Source organism: Staurois parvus, unplaced genomic scaffold, assembly GCF_062004578.1.
Source record: "Staurois parvus isolate SC_StPar_1 unplaced genomic scaffold, SC_StPar_1.0 ptg000916l, whole genome shotgun sequence".
NCBI lineage: Eukaryota > Metazoa > Chordata > Amphibia > Anura > Ranidae > Staurois > Staurois parvus.
Window position 1 is genome coordinate 135,096 of NW_028318712.1, and position 15,932 is coordinate 151,027.

The 15,932-nt window shown below is 41.7% G+C and overlaps 1 protein-coding gene across 4 annotated transcripts in view; it reads left to right on the forward strand.

The window, feature by feature from the left end:
- SIPA1 (signal-induced proliferation-associated 1) overlaps nt 1–15,932 on the forward strand; it is a 151,538-nt gene that overhangs the window by 58,809 nt on the left and 76,797 nt on the right. The gene's annotated exons all lie outside the window — the stretch shown is intronic.

The window sequence follows — 15,932 nt, forward strand, 5'->3', positions numbered from 1 at the left end:
TGCATTGTTTTGTGTGCTAAGAAAAGTTTTGTCTGACATTTGGCTAACTGCAATCCAATATGGAGTTCATCACTCCCACTAAAAATTGTTGGAATAGGAATTAGGGACGCCACTGCATGTTCTCTCAGTTGGAATATACTGGATTTATCTGTCAATCTTGCACTTTCCTTTGTTTAAAAGTCATTCATATATCAAATGAAGAATTTAATAAGTTATTCTTAAATTTGGTTACGAACCAAATTTGCTGTTACATAAACAGAGAATTTACCTATGTTTTCCTCAAAAATTAAGGACATTGTTAGCTATATTTAACAAGGCAAAAATAAAGTTCAGTAATGCACAGCAACCAATTAGAATTAATATGTAAGTAATGTAAATCCAGAAAAGAGAAATGTAATTAATTGTAAAGGTTTAAAACTACTCTAATTATTAGTGACAGTCTTATGCCATGTTAAGTATAATATTTGTATCATTATCTTCAGTTAATTATTCATGGTATAATTAGCTCTACTTGAAAGGTCTACAAGTTTGTTTCTGTAAGCAGCAGCTGCTTTGTGAAATATTTAGACATTATGCTTCCTGTGGGTAGTGAAATGTGGTCTGGTGGTTGTCTGAACAAATATTGCAGAATGTGGACCTGCACTTGTACAGTATGTAACTGAGGATGGAACTTTTAGAAGCAAAATAGCTGATACTCTGATCTACATCATTTGCAACTGACATGATTAATACAGATTTTGGAACTGACAATAGGACCCGATCTTCTGACCTTACATGCTGGAAAATAAGAGAAAAAAATTAAAAGGGTTCCCATAGCATTGAACATACTATGAGCATATAGGATTATTATTATTATTATACAGTATTTATATAGCGCTAAAAGGTTTGCTCAGCGCTGTACATTATAGTGGGAGACAGAACATCAAACAATACAGTAACAAAACAAAGCATGAGGAGGTCAAGGGCCCTGCTCTTTCGAGCTTACAATCTAGGAGGGAGGGGATAGTGGTACAGGAGGAAGTGGCTGTGGGGGATGGAGTGGTAGGAGGAGTGGAGTAGATCGGCTGTTAGGTGAGGGTGGGGTAGGCTTCCCTGAAGAGATGGGTTTTCAGGGTGCGCCTAAAAGTGAGAAGGGTAGGTGACAGTCTGATGGATTGGGTTAGTGAGTTCCAGAGGATGGGGGAAGTCCTGGAGAAGCCCCTTGGGCGTGGGAGGTGGAGACCAGGGAGCTAGAAAGTAGGAGGTCTTATGAGGAGCGAAGAGTATGGGTTGGGTGGTTTTTGGGTATCAGGTCGTTGAGGTAGTTTGGGGCAGCGTTATGAATGGCTTTGTATGTCTGTGTTAGTAGTTTGAATTTAATGCGTTGGGCAATCAGGAGCCAGTGGAGGGAATGACAGAGGGGGGTGGCAGAAGCGGAGCGGTTGGTAAGGTGGATGAGTCTGGCCGCTGAGTTCAGGATAGACTGAAGCGGGGATAGTCTGTGATGAGGTAGGCCGGTGAGAAGGGAGTTGCAGTAGTTCAGACGTGAGATAATAAGGGAGTGAACGAGTTGCTCAGTAGTGTCTGGGGTTAGGAACATACATATTTTGGAGATGTTGCGGAAGTGGAGCCTGCATGAGTTTGCCAATGATGGACACGGGGTTGGAAGGACAGGTTTGAGTCTAGAGTGACACCTAGGACTTTGGCTTGTGGGGTCGGACTGATGGTGACGTTGTTGGTCGTGATGGAGGGGGGGGGCGTGGGTTGGGGGCAAAATCAGGAGCTCGGTTTTGGAAAGGTTCAATTTGAGGAATTGGAGCGACATCCAGTCTGATATGTCGTTCAGTAGGTGGGTGATATGGGCGGAGACTGAAGGGGTGAGGCGAGGGGTGGAGAGGTAAATTTGCGTGTCATCGGCGTAGAGGTGATAGTTGAAGTTGTGGAAGTGTATCAGTTTGCTGAGGGAGGAGGTGTAGATGGAGAAGAGAAGGAGCCCGAGAACAGAGCCTTGGGGGACCCCAACAGAGAGGGGGAGGTGGCAACGTTATAGGTAACGCTGAAGGAGCGTTGGGATAGATAGGAGGAGAGCCAGGAGAGAGCGGAGTCTCTGATGCAGAGGGAGTGTAGTTTATTAAGGAGGAGGGGGTGGTCAACTGTGTCGAAGGCCGCGGAAAGGTCGAGGAGTAAGAGGACTGAGTAGTGGCCATTAGCTTTGGCGGTTAGCAGGTCATTAGTGATTTTGAGTAGGGCGGTTTCGGTGGAGTGTAGGGGATGGAAGCCAGACTCTAGTGGATCGAGGAGGTTGTTGTCAGTGAGGTGGGCGCTTAGGCGATTGTAGACTAAGCGCTCAAGGAGCTTGGAAGTAAATGGCAGCAGGGAGATAAGTCTAAGGTTGTTCAGGTCGGTGGGGTCCAGGGAGGGTTTTTTGAGTATGGGGGTGATGTGCTTTAGGGGGAGGGGAATGCGCCAGTAGAGAGGGAGAGATTGAAGATGTCGATTCGTAGATTTTACCTTCGTCCATGCCATATGGTAAAGCCAGTAAACCTCTTCATTAATTCCTGTATATAATACCTCAATATGGGTATGGATTAGCTGTAGAGGAAACCCAGCCATCAATAGACAGGATTCTATAACTTAAACCTGGTGTTCTGAAAGACCAAGTATTGAAGAAGGTTAGAGTATCTGTGGTTTCTGAAATGTGGTGACATCAATTTAAATTTAAAATAAAAAAGCTATAAATGAAGTGTAACTAAATTAAATTGAGTCACAAAATTACAACCAACATTAACAAGTGATCTACCGTAAACAAAAATGCCAAGCTTTTACCTACTTTATATATACTCAAACATTAAGGACATTATTACCTTTATTTTTTAAGGCATGGTACATTAAAAATTGATCTTGTACTTTATCAAGAAAAAACAGACACATAATGTTCATAAGACTCGCACTTTTCTTCTTCAGGACAGGTGAAATGAGACCTCCCTCTGTATCAGCACACAAGGAGGGTTATTTTCTGAAAGCCATATTGTTAAATTAAAAGCATTCATTAGATGCAGTAGAAATACATCTGTCATGTATCGAGCACACATGCCCACACCTAGAAGAAAAAGGAAGCAGAAGTAGCTAAGGGTGCAATGAATCGAAAGGTTGCAGGAAGTAAAAAAGGTGATTAAAAAATATTTTGAAGCAAAATTAATTTTGCTTTAACAGGAAAAAATATTCTTTCTGACTAGCATTAGATACATCTCCTTGATTATGTATATCTTATTTTATATATAGTGTGGCAGAGCGTCCCAAAAGAACCCTGGGAAAGTCCTGTTCAGGGTTTATAGATCTCCCAGGTTCCTTACCTATACTCTTAGGGAGCTCTGATATGAGGTCCAGTGCAGGGTTTACCTCTCTCCATGGGCAATTAAATCACCTGGGACCTGTAGACAGAGCTCTCAGCCTGGGGATCAGACAAGTCCTGTCTGGAGAGCTGAAAGGTTGGTGGAAACTAACTAGCTGTGTATGGTGTGGCTGACAAGTGGTAGGCTTGATCAGTCTGGTAGTTAGGACCTGCATTACTGTGTAGTGAGAGCCAGGACACAGCTAGGTTTTTTTTCCTTTGAAATTTTCCTGCCCTGTTTATTTTGGGTAAACACTGTACAGCACTTTGTATGTAGTCTTTTGTAAATAGCACTAATAAACACCTTCACTGATTACCACTAATCTCACTGGATTTGGTATCTGTGCCTGAAAGACTGCTTACCCCAGGAAGCATATATCCCGGCTGCCTGGCCCCAGCTCACTATATATATATATATATATATATATATATATATATGTGTGTATATATACATATATATATTTATATACATACATTATATTGCCAAAAGTATTGGGACACCCCTCCAAATCATTGGATTCAGGTGTTCGAATTACAAGCACCTAGGAATTCAGACTGCTTCTACAAACATTTTTGAAAGAATGGGTCACTCTCAGGAGCTCAGTGAATTCAAGCGTGGTACCGTGATAGGTTGCCACCTGTGCAGTAAGTCCATCTGTGAAATTTCCTTGCTACTAAATATTCCATAGTCAACCTTTAGTGGTATTATAACAAAGCAACTGGGAACAACAGCAACTCAGCCAGGAAGTGGTAGGCCACGTAACATAACAGGGTGGGGTCAGCGCACGCTGAGGCACACAGTGCGCAGAAGTTGCCAACTGTCTGCAGAGTAAATAGCTAAAGACCTTCAAACTTTGTGTGGCCTTCAGATTAGCACAACAACAGTGCGTAGAGAGCTTCATGGAAAGGGTTTCCATGGCTGAGCAGCTACATCCAAACCTTACATCACCAAGTGCAATGCAAAGCATCAGATGCAGTGGTGTAAAGCACGCCGATAGTGGACTCTAGAGCAGTGGAGACATATTCTCTGGAGTGCCGAATCACGGAATGGACCCTTCCTTTTCCAACATGACTGCGCACCAGTGCACAAAGCAAAATTCATAAAGACATGGATAAGCGAGTTTGGGGTGGAGGAACTTGACTGGCCTGCACTTTGACCCAATAGCACATCTTTGGGATGAATTGGAGCGGAGACTGTAAGCCAGGCCTTCTCATCTGACATCAGCGCCTGACCTCACAAATGCGCTTCTGGAAGAATGGTCAAACATTCCCATAAACACACTCCTAAGCCTTGTGGACAGCCTTCCCAGAAGAGTTGAAAATAGGTAGAAATGGTCAGGTAATGTACACAGGGTTTGCACACGTGTGGAGTGCAGAACTGCGGAGCTTAGATTTTGAGTGGCGAACACTGCTGTTGCAGGTTTCTTCGGATTTTGAAATTTTTGGATGGGGCTCCGTAGTTTGGAGATTTCAAAATGCCTTGGGAGGGAAGAAATCTCCAATCCAGTGTCCAGGTTTTGTAGTCAACCAGCAGGGTGTGGGTCCAAGTGCTCACAGCCCTTATAATGGTGGTCTGCTGAGAGTTGCAGGGGGAGGGGAGTGCAGTTGGAGCAGTGGCTGCCATTGAGAGTCTTTGGTGAGACAGATGATGTGTGCATTAAAGGACTGAGGCTATGTGCATTAAAGAAGTCCAATGCTGTGTGCCGAGAATAGCCAGGGGTCTGGGAGACCCATACCAGCAGAGGTACTGCTGACCAGCAGTGCTAATGAGGAGTAACCAGAAGGCTTGGTATTTTTCATTTGTATTTACAACTGGAAAAGAACCTCTATGTGGGAAAGCTTATGTTGGACTTTTTTTTTTGTTTCTTGCCTTTTTAATAAACATGGGCTACCAGGCCCTTAAATAGAGTTCCTGACAGACGTGAACTTACTTTGAAAAGCACCTACCACTAGAGCTAATCATCCCCCATGTCACAAGATATATATGTGTTCCCCAACATAAATTAAATTACAGAGGGACAATAGTGCATACACAACATAAGATGTTTGGCATGTATGGAATCCTCTGTTTGTATATTTTCAAAAAGTACCTTTTTTAAATGCTTACCGCAGGAAAAAAACAGTAAGAGATGAATTGGTACATTCGGATTTCAGAAAGAAAAAGTGAGGTAATTAGAACCTTTTTGGGCAGTAAGAGAAATGGGTGTTACCCTTGTCTCAACTGCATACAGTGTAATTTGATGACAAAAGGGGAATTTTTTATGAGGGGGTGAGCAAAACCTTGGACAGAGGGGTGGCGGTGGACGTGGTATACTTGGATTTTACAAAAGCGTTTGACACAGTTCCCCACACACGACTAATGTGTAAGGTAAATTCTACGGGCTTGGAAAAATCTGTATGAATATGGATAGAAAACTGGCTAAAAGATAGTATTCAAAGAGTAGTGGTTAATGATTCATGCTCTGAATGGTCTAAGGTTGTCAGTGGTGTACCCCAAGGTTCAGTGTTGGGACCCTTACTTTTTAGTATATTTATAAATGATATAGGGTCTGGGATTAAAAATCCCATTTCAGTCTTTGCAGATGACACCAAGCTGTGCAGTGGAATAACGTCCTTACAGGATGTCTTCAAATTACAAGCCGAAAACGATGCACTGTTTAATTGGACATATATGTGGCAAATGAGGTTTAATGTTGATAAATGTAAGGTTCTGCACTTGGAGACTAAGAATATGCATGCATCATACATACTAGGGGGAGTACAGCTGGGGGAATCAATGGTGGATAAGGATCTGGGAGTTCTGGTAGATCACAAGCTTAATAATGGCATGCAATGCCAAGCTGTGGTTTCTAAAGTGAGCAAAATCCTCTCTTGTATTAAAAGAGGTATAGACTTGAGAGAGAGAGATATCATATTACCCCTGTACAAATCATTAGTAAGACCTCATCTGGAATATGCAGTTCAGTTTTGGGCATTAATTCACAACAAGAACATTGGGGAACTTGAGAAAGTACAGAGAAGGGCAACCAAACTGATATGCATGGAGGAGATCAGCTATGAGGAAATATTAGAGGAACTGAATTTACTCTTTCTTGAGAAGAGGAGATTAAGGAGGATATGATCAACATGTATAAATACATCAGTGGTTCATATAGTAAACTTGGTGTAGAGCTATTCACCCTGAGGTAATCACAGAGGACAAGGGGGCACTCTTTGTGTCTGGAGGAAAAGAAATTTCATCTCCAAACACGGAAAGGTTTCTTCACAGTGAGAGCTGTGAAAATGTGGAATAGACTCCCTCAAGATTTGGTTCTGGCCAGCTCAGTGGATTGCTTCAAAAAAGGCCTGGATTCTTTCGTAGATACACAGAATATAACTGGATACTAACATTTTATAGATAAAATTGATCCAGGGAATATACGATTGCCTCTCTGGGGATCAGGAAGGAATTTTTTTCCCAGCAGCAGCAAATTGGATAATGCTTTGCTGGGTTTTTTTGCCTTCCTCTGGATCAACTGTGGGTGTAGGATTATAAAATTTTTTTTTTTTTTTTTTTTATGGTCGAACTGGATGGACTTTTGTCTTTTTTCAGCCAACTGTGTAACTATGTAACTATGTAAAATCGCTCCTCCATTCATATCAAACAGCCAGGTTTGCAGTTTCCTAATCATTTTTATGGAATACAATCATAAAGACACTGATTTAAAATTTATGATATTGGGAGAGGTGAAAAAGACAGAAGAGGAGGAAACAAAAGTATTACATTAAAACAAAGGGAGATATGGTGGATCAATCAGCTCAATTCTCTGCATCGTTTTAGTTTGAATAGGGATAATGATTTGTATTTATTTTTGTAATCTAATATATTTTATATTTTTTCCATTATTTTTTAGACCCATGAGAAATGGAATGGAATGGCCAGGGTGAAATAATGGATTTTCTGTATCAGTTTGTTTGGATTTATGGCAATGGTTAATTAACTGGTTCCCCACCGCCCTATGTCAGAAATACTGCTACAGGGCAGCACGGGTGCGCAAAATCACATATACTGCATATACCCGCGCCGCCATTCACTGCTGCGGCTGTCAATCACCGGGTCCCAGCCAGTGCTTCTCCGCCGGCACCCAGCGATTTTTGAGGATTTCCGATGGGGGAGAGACCTGTATGTAAACAATACAGATCTCCCCTGTCAGATCCTGCACACTGCTTTGTGTGGCTCTGCATAGCAAAGCCCTACAAAGCCAAGTGCTTACAGTGAAACACATACACAGCCCGCATAGAAAACACACACAGCAACCAGTTAACCCTTTGATCGCCCCACATGTTAACCCCTTCCTGCCCAGTGCCATTAGTACAGTGTAAGTGCCATTTATTAGCACTGCTCACTGTATTGGTGTCACTGGGGATATCAGTGACACCAAGTCAGTTCCCACCTATGTCAGAATACCTGCCACAGTCCCGCTATAAGTTGCTTATCTCCGCCATTACTAGTAAAAAAGAAAAAAAAATCCAGTATATATTGCCATTTGTAAACGCTATAACTTTCACGCAAATTAATTTACACACGTTTAATTTATGATGAAATTTTAATAGAAAAAAGTCAAAAATATAGTAGTTTTTGGGTTTTGTTTTTTCAAAATTGTTGGTACTTTTTTTGTTTATAGCACAAAACATAAAAACGCAGAGGCGATCAAATACCACCAAAAGAAAGCTCTATTTGTGGTGAAAAAAGGACTTAAATTTTATTTTGGCTGCAGGGTTGCATGACCGCGCAATTGTCAGTTAAAGTAATGCAGTGCCATATCACAAAAAATGGCCTGGTCAGGAAGGGGGTAAATCCTCTGGAGGGCAAGTGGTTAATTCTTCAGGTTTTGTTTTTGTACAGCTGGAATTACAGTAAATTGATTATAATATGCAGCAATATATGAGAAATTATGTGTTTATTTTTGTTTTCATTTGGTTATATAATGGTATTTCCTAATATGAGAGGAAAGCTATAGTGGTATAGATGAGATGCACCTCTGCAACCACACCCTGTGTTTGGGTATATAGAGTGATTGTATGATGTCTAGCATTACAATTGTAGCTTGATGAAGAGCAGTGCTATGCTTGAAACTGCACAGTCCCTCTAATTTTTGTATGAAGATACACTTGCAGTAAAGAGAATTTTTGCAACTTGGAGATCTCGTTCTCATTGTTTTTGATGTGTGTGTGTGTATACATATACATACAAACATACATACATACATTCACTAGTTTTTATTAGGTCTCGAGGGAATAAGTTCAGAATATTTATAACAATTCATAAAAGGAGAATAATGTACAGACAAACATGAAATTATAAATGTTTGAGACATTAAGAGCAATTACCAGCAAGGGTACATTATTGCACCTGAATCAACTGTACAGAGGATAGGGCATGAGTATATAGAACACGTTAGATTCAGTACTGGAAGGCCTATGGGAATGCCACAACAGCTCATAATATTTTCTTATATAGCTAATTTAAAAATGTATACATGGTTTTAATTCAGATCAGTTTAAAGGAGACATGATCACATTAGTTATCATATTTTTCACAAACGTCATGAATAATGTTCAGTTTTGCCACTATTCAAGCCATGCTCTTATAGGTGTCACTGGTATGGGTCACAGTAGGTAGGGTAATGGTATTGTAGCACTGTTATTTTGATATAAACACTAGATTTTCTTTTTGTAACATCTCATTATTGGGTATAGGGTTTTAAAGTTGTTTCAGTGTAATATTGTATTGACATTCTAATTTCACTTTTTCTTTGGCTCTTCTTCACCCTGTAACCTAAAGCCTAGCATTTGGCTATGGATTCTTTCTTCTGTATTGATGTTTTAGCTTGTTGGCTCTTCAAAGCCTTCCCTTATTAATCAGCCCCAAATGTCTTTCGTTTATTCAGCACTCTCCCTTCATTTCTTCTTTTCATCTAATAATTTCCTCCACACTGTAAATGTTCACTTGAACAATACCCTCTTCTTCCCCACATCACAGGGCAAATGTTGATGACATGCCTACCACCACTTCCAAGGCTAAATGTCTACCTTCTCAGCTTTATACCAAAGACCTTCTGACAATAGCAGCGACAAGCCCAATACACCAGCTGGGATTAATACAGGCAACTCGGGGATCTTATCAGATGTACTGTCCATTATTTTAAAATCTCAACATCTAGAACAGTGGTCTCCAAACTGTGGCCCTTTGCTTGATTTTATCTGACCCTTGGGGCACTAATCCTGTTACTAATACGAGACACTGTTCCCTCTCACTGACACCAAAAATGGGGCACTATTCTTCCCCCTAATTTCAATGATAGGGCACTATTCCTCCCCGTAATATCAAAGATAGGGCATGGTTTACTCCCACTGACTCCAGGACAATTTCTACTGCCACTGGCCACAGTCTGGCCTCCCTAAAGTCTGAAGGACAGTAAACTGGCTCTTTGTTTAGAAAGTTTGGAGACCCCAGATTTAGAAGATCAACCTGGCTTCCTGGAGAAATTCCAGATAATATTACACAACGTCTTGAATGCTACTACAAAGCACATAACGTAAGGTGTGAATTTCAGGCAACAAGCCATGGCACCCAACAGCTTGAGGGTCGTAAGGATTATGTAACAATAGTGCTGGGGGGCCATGAAGAGTACATAGATTCTCTTCAATTGGAAATGCAGACCTTCCACTTCAAGTTGGAAGACATGGTAAATAGTTCCAGAAGATCCAACCTCAGAATAAGCTGTAGCCTAGAAACTGTTATTGACCCTAACAGCAAAGGAACAGCCCTTTTCTAGGAACTCTACCTGGAAATCCCCCTTTTGAGGGGCTGAAGAAGGATATAGGCCACCAGGACCCAGCCGAAAGCATTAGCAAAGGGCCACACTGGGTCATTGTGATTAAACTCCACTGATTTTGTATGAAGTACAGGCTCAAGCAAGCAATGTAAGATAAATACACCTTCCTCTTTCAAAGCTACACTTACTAGCTCCACAAAGGAAGAGAAATTAAGCCTTCCATCCGTATCCTGAAGGCTCAACAGTTTCACAACTGCTGGGGCTTCACTTTCAAAATTATTTCTTGTATAAGAGCAAACAGCATATTGTTGCAGTATTGTAACAGAAGTGGAAGCCACCAATTTCTTCAGAGCTCTACCTCGCTGTCCATAGATCATCTAGATCAGCCTTAGATGTCAGATCCACAGCACCTAAGCTCCCCAAAGGAACAGCCGCAGCTGCTACAGATTGGGTTGATTTACTAAAACTGGAGAGTGCAAAATTCGGTGCAGCTTTACATAGAAACAAATCAGCTTCCAGTTTATTTTGTCAAAGCTTAAACAAGCTGAAGTTAGATGCCTAGGCCCTGATTTACTAAGAATCGAGTCTACCAGCAGCTAAACATTCAGGCAGACTCAATTCAATCAATTAAGACCTGTCAGTCTTCAGAAAAGAGTCTAGCAAGCTGACTGGAAAAGAGTCTACTTTCTAGGCATAATTCCCTTAGTAAATACACAGTCTGGTTTGACACATTTCTAGGAGCAATGCTGGATATGTTCGCTAGGTGGTGAACAAGCATGGGCTTTGTCCCATTAGCGTTTCTATGTGCCAATATAATCATATATCTTCATTCTCTTTAACCGCCTCCCGCACACCATATAGTACAATGACAGGTGCAAGGTGGTTCTCTCGTTCTGGGGGGACGCCATATAACGTCCTCCCATTCTAACCGCGCATGCGTGGCTCCGGGAGCCTCAGCGGATCACCGATCAATGAAAAGAGCCGAAGATCGGTCATGTGATCAGCTGTGTCCAATCACAGCTGATCGCATGTAAATAGGGAAATGCCGGTTATCGGCATTTCTCTCGTCACGAGCTGTCAAGCTGACAGCTCGAGAGGAGAGCCGGTAATCGGCATCCCTCAGAGGGGACATGTACACTGATCATCAGGGCACTGATGATCAGTGTGCCCTGATGATCTGTGTAGCCCCAGCAGTGCCACCTGTCAGTGACCATCATTGCCAGCTGTCAGTGCTCATCCATGCCACCTGCCAGTGCCCATCAGTGCCACATTTCAGTGCCTACCAGTGCACATCAATGCCACATATCAGTGCCCATCTGAGCTGCCTTTCAGTGCCACCTATCAGTGTCAGTCAGTGCCGCCTGTCAGTGCCAGTCAGCGCCGCCTGTCAGTGTGCATCAGTGCCACCTATCAGTGCCCGTCAGTGCTGCCTTTCAGTGCCAGTCAGTGCCTCCTATCAGTGCCATATATGAGTGCTGCCTTTCAGTGCCCATCAGTGATGCCTGTCAATGTCCATCAGTGCCACCTACCAGTGCCTCCTCATCAGTGCCACCTATCAGTGTCCATCAGTGCAGCCTATCAGTACCCATCACTGCAACCTCATTAACGCACATCAGTGAAGGAGAAAAATCACTTATTTACAAAATTTTAAAACAAAAACTAAAACGTTTTTTTTTTCAAAATTTTCAGTGGTTTTTGGTTTGTTTAAGAAAAAATAAAAAAAACCCAGAGGTGATTAAATACCACCAAAATAAAGTTCTATCTGTCTCAAAAAAATGATAAAAATTTCATATGGGTACAGTGTTGCATGACTGCGCAATTGTCATTCAAAGTGCTCCCCCACCCCCCCTGTCATCACCTGTTTCATCTGCAAATCTATGTATAACCGCCCCCACTCTTTATTTAACTACAGGTGAAACTCGAAAAATTTGAATATCGTGCAAAAGTTCATTTATTTCAGTAATGCAACTTAACCACTTGCCCTTCTGAGGATTTACCCCCCTTAATGACCAGGCCTCTTTTTGCTACTCGGCGCTGCACTAATTCAACTGATAATTGCGCGGTCATGCAATGCTGCACCCAAACAAAATTTACATCCTTTTTTTTACACAAATAGAGCTTTCTTTCGGTGTATTTGATCACCTGTGCGCTTTTTATTTTTCACGCTATAAACAAAAAAAGAACAAAAATTTTGAAGAAAAAGATATTTTTTACTTTCAGCTATAAAAAATATATAGTAAACTCAAAGTTAGTTATAAATTTAGGCCAAAATTATTCTGCTACAGGTTTTTGGTGAAAAAAATCCCAATAAGTGTATATTGATTGCTTTGTGTGAAAGTTATAGCGTCTACAAACTATGGTATAGATACTGCAATTTACGCCATTTTTTTGCTATACAGCGCTGCGCTAGTTTAACGGACAATTGCGCGGTCATGCAATACGGTACATAAATGAAATTTACATCCTTTTTTTTCCCACAAATTGAACTTTCTTTTGGTGGTATTTGATCGCCTGTGCGTTTTTTTTTTTTTTTTTTTGCGCTATAAAAAATAAAGTCTGACAATTTTGAGGAACAAAAACTATATTTTGGACTTTTTGCTATAAAACATGTCCAGTAAAAAAACATTTAAAAATCAAATTTAGTCATAAATTTCTGCCAAAATGCATTCTGCGACATGTCTTTGCTAAAAAAAAACCCAATACGTGTAAATTAATTGGTTTACGTGAAAGTTATAGCGTTTACAAGTGGCGGGAAAGATACTGGGATTTTTCTTTTATACTAATAATGGCGGCGATCAGTGACTTATGGCAGCGATCAGCGACTTATGGCGGGACTGCGGCGGACATTCTGACACTGGGGGGGAACTGACTTGGGGTCACTGACATCTCCAGTGGCACCAATACAGTGATCAGTGCAAAAAAAAAAACACTGACACTGTACTAATGGCACTGGGAAGGAAGGGGTTAACTTTATTATTCAGTGAAAGGGTAACTGTGTGAGGGGAGTGTTTTACTAGGGGACGGGGGTGTGTACTGCACGGAGACACTCTGATCCGGACAGATAAACTATTCTGTCCAGATCAGCATGTCAGGAGCTGTCAGGGAACTGACAGAGAGCAGAGCTACTGCAGCCCTGCTATCTGTCAGTGATTGCCGCTAATCGCCGGGACACAGCCGGTAACGATCGGCTGTGACCCGGTGACTGACATCCGCGGCCGTGATCGGTGGGACAGGTAGGGCGGCGGCGCGCCTCGTGCGCGCCCCCTACCTGTTTTGAAAACACACGTTTAAAAACGTGGTTTTGCCCAGCCGTGCCGCCCGCCAACGTATTTCTACAGTGGCTGGGCGGCATGTGGTTAAAATGTGAAACTAATATATGAGATAGGCTCATTACATGCAAAGCAAGATAGTTCAAGCCGTGATTTATCATAATTGTGATGATTATGGCTTACAGCTCATGAAAACCCCAAATCCACAATCTCAGAAAATTAGAATATTGTGAAAAGCTGCAATATTCTCGGCTCAAAGTGTCCCACTCTAATCAGCTAATTAAGCCATAACACCTGCAAAGGGTTCCTGAGCCTTTAAATGGTCTCTCAGTCTGGTTCAGTTGGAATCACAATCATGGGAAAGACTGCTGACCTGACAGTTGTGCAGAAAACCATCATTGACTCCCTTCATAAGGAAGGAAAGCCTCAAAAGGTAATTGCAAAAGAAGTTTGATGTTCCCAAATTGCTGTATCAAAGCACATTAATAGAACGTTATGTGGAAGGAAAAAGTGTGGAAGAAAAAGGTGCACAAGAAGCAGGGATGACCACAGCCTGGAGAGGATTGTCAGGAAAAGGCCATTCAAAAGTGTTAGGGACTTTCACAAGGAGTGGACTGAGGCTGGAGTCACTGCATCAAGAGCCACCACACACGGATCCTGGACATGGGCTTCAAATGTCGTATTCCTCTTGTCAAGCTGCTCCTGAACAACAAACAACATCAGAAGCGTCTTACCTGGGCTAAAGAAAAAAAGACCTGGTCTGTTGCTCAGTGGTCCAAAGTCCTCTTTTTTGATGAGAGCAACTTTTGTATCTCATTTGGAAACCAAGGACCCAGAATATGGAGGAAGAATGGAGAGGCACACACTGCAAGATGCTTGAAGTCCAGTGTGAAGTTTCCACAGTCTGTGTTGATTTGGGGAGCCATGTCATCTGCTGGTGTTGGTCCACTGTGCTTCATTAGATCCAGGGTCAACACAGCCGTCTACCAGGAGATTTTGGAGCACTTCATGCTTCCTTCCGCAGACGAGCTTTATGGGGATGCTGACTTCATTTTCCAGCAGGACTTGGCACCTGCCCACACTGCCAAAAGCACCAAAACCTGGTTTCATAGACTGTGGGATTACTGTGCTTGATTGGCCAGAAAACTCGCTTGACCTGAACCCCATAGAGAATCTATGGGACATTGCCAAGAGAAAGATGAGAGACATGAGACCGAACAATTCAGAAGAGCTGAAGGCCGCTATTGAAGCATCCTGGTCTTCCAAAATACCTCAGCAGTGCCACAGGCTGATAGCTTCCATGCCACGTCGCATTGATGCAGTAATTGTTGCAAAATGGGCCCAAACCAAGTACTGAGTACATATGCATACTTATACTTTTCAGAGGTCCAATATTGTTCTATGTACAATCCTTGTTTTATTGATTGCATGTAATATTCTAATTTTCCGAGATTGGGGATTTGGGGTTTTCATGAGCTGTAAGCCATAATCATCACAATTATGACAAATCACAGCTTGAACTATCTTGCTTTGCATGTAATGAGTTTATCTTATATATTAGTTTCACCTTTTAAGTTGCATTACTGAAATAAATGAACTTTTGCACAATATTCTAATTTTTCGAGTTTCACCTGTATTTATTTACTGATCTTGTTAATGTGTCTCTTTTCCTATCACCTACCACTCAGATTTAGCATTATTATAGGATTCCTAATTGTATCTCACCACTGATTGAATTCACAATTCCTGGTCAGTCCCGTTCCCTTCCCTATAATAACCTTTAGGGCCAGTTCACACTACATGTGTTTCAGTTGCTTTTTTCTGCATCCAAAATGCACAAAAAGAAGGTTATATGGTTGTCAATGTCATAGTTCACATCAGTGCTTGCAGTTCCAGTGTAGTTCCAGTGCGTTGCAGGTGCTACCAAAAAAGTCGAACAGGCTGCATTGTTTATGCATAGAACTGTACTGGAATGCGGTAAAACGCCATGGAATGCACTAAAACGCACATGTCCCTAATTAAATTGAAGAAAAAGAGAGGGGAAAAAATTAACTGGAATGCATACAAAAATGCACTGGAACACACTAAACATGCATCAAAAATGTGTATGCAAAACCGCATCTGGAACACATCTAGACTGTGTTTCTATAGTGTGACCTGGCCCTTAGGACTTGTTCACACTATTTGTGGTGCAGAAACGCATGCAAGAGCATGCATTTTCCTGCAGAGCAAAGAAATGCAATGCCCTTTGAAGATGTGCGCAGGTACCATGATGCACCTCCACACATCTAGTAAACACAGATGCACTCACAGCAACCAAAACGCATGGCACCACACTACTGTGTGGTTAGGTGCAACACACTTTTAAAATAATATGCCTGCAATATTTTTGCATGTCCCCACACGTTAGGCAACCCAATAAAATTAATGAGGTGAGGAAAAAAAGTAAAAAATGCCACATTCACACAGGTCCTC